This window comes from Heterocephalus glaber, unplaced genomic scaffold (assembly GCF_053883595.1).
Source record: "Heterocephalus glaber isolate CG9 unplaced genomic scaffold, H.glaber_assembly_v1.0 deba00001504, whole genome shotgun sequence".
NCBI classification, from domain to species: Eukaryota; Metazoa; Chordata; class Mammalia; order Rodentia; family Bathyergidae; genus Heterocephalus; species Heterocephalus glaber.
In genome coordinates, this window is record NW_028258324.1 from 8186478 (window position 1) to 8188215 (window position 1738).

Genomic DNA, 1738 nt, shown 5'->3' on the forward strand with positions numbered 1-1738 from the left:
CATTTGACCCAGCTATTCCCCTGCTGGGTGTCTTCCCCAAGGAATTAAAATAATCATACCACAGCGATATGTGAGCACCCATGTTTATAGCGCCACAGTTTGTAATAGCTAAAGCTTGGAAACAGCCCAAATGCCCATCAACTGCAAACTGGATAAAGAAGATGTGGGGTTTTTTATAAAATGGAGTATTACTCAGCCATAAAGAACGAGAAGCCTTCTTTCCTGTCACGAGCCTGGCTTTTTCTATGCCCCGGAAGCGATCTCCATGGTGGAGGTAGTGCTGGCTAGCACGTCAGGAAGAGCCCAAAAGATTAGATTGTTAAAAAAGAAAATAGGAGCCATGCTTTTTCAAAGACCTTTATTACAGGTGATTCATCAGTTTGTAAGACATGAGTCTGAAGTAGCCAGCAGTTTTGTTCTTGAAAGATCTCTAAATCTGGTACAGTTGCTTGGGCGAGTGGGTCAGGACCCTGTCATGAGACAGGTGGAAGGAAAAAATCCAATCACCATATTTTCTCTAGCAACAAATGAGATGTGGCGATCAGGGGACAGTGAAGCATACCAAATAGGTGATGTTAGTCAAAAGACGACATGGCACCGAATATCAGTGTTTCGGCCAGGCCTTAGAGATGTAGAGTATCAATATGTGAAAAAGGGTGTTGAGTTTTCGTGGAAGGGAAAGTAGACTATGGTGAATACATGGATAAGAATAATGTGAGGCGACAAGCAACAACAATCATAGCTGATAATATTATCTTTTTGAGTGACCAGACAAAAGTAAAGGAATGAAAAGATGATTCTTTTGCCATTGTTTGGTACAGTTTCATTTTCAAATCATGTATAATCTTTATAGTTTTAAAGACAAGAATTAAAATGATATTTTATAAAATGAAAAAAAGAATGAGAAACTAGAGACATTTATAGCTAAATGGATGCATATTGAGACCATACTCTTAAGTGAAATAAATAGGACACACATGTGTAAATATCAAAGTTTCTCTAGTGTGAGAAAATGAAAATGTAAATAAGGATTAAAATGAATAATTCATAATTTGAAATAGGAAAAGGTCCAAAGGTGTAGGGGTGGTGAGAGGGGAAGGGGAAAAAGGAAGAAGGGAAAGGAAAAATTATGAGAAAAGGAAAAAAAAATGGAAACAAAGTCTGTAAATAGGGAAGGGTGTGGGGGGGGATGAAGGGCTCACAGGTAATGGGGGAAAAAAAAGAACCAAGATACATCATGTACAGGTAGAAGCACCCAATGATAAATGTAAACGTATTGTATACCTAAAATGTACCAATAAAAGAATTTTTTAAAACACAAAAAAAATAAAACATAGGCCAACAAAAATGCCAAAATTAGGCAAAGACTGGAGGAAAATGGTGTCTTCACATGGAACAATTTTTCTTGAGTCTATACTTAAGAGTAGAATTTCTGGCTCACATAGTAACTCTATGCTTAACTTTTTGAAACACTGTCAGAATATTTTCCAAAGTGATTACACCATTTACATCCCTACCAAAAGTGTGCTAGAGTCCCATTTTCTCCACATTTTCAATATACTTATTATACTTTTAATTATATCCATGTTAATTGGGTAAGAAGTTGCATTTTCATTATTGTCTAGATTTAAATGTATATGATAACTAATGATGTCTAGCATCTTTTCATGTGTTTATCATTTGTATATTTTCTTTGGATTAATGCTATTCAGATCTTTTATCCATTTTTATTAAGTTG

General features: G+C 35.7%; 1 pseudogene; it reads left to right on the top strand.

Moving 5' to 3' along the window:
* Positions 1-255: 255 nt before the first annotated feature.
* On the top strand, positions 256-813 carry LOC101718236 (single-stranded DNA-binding protein, mitochondrial pseudogene; annotated as a pseudogene).
* The last annotated feature ends 925 nt before the right edge of the window (positions 814-1738 follow it).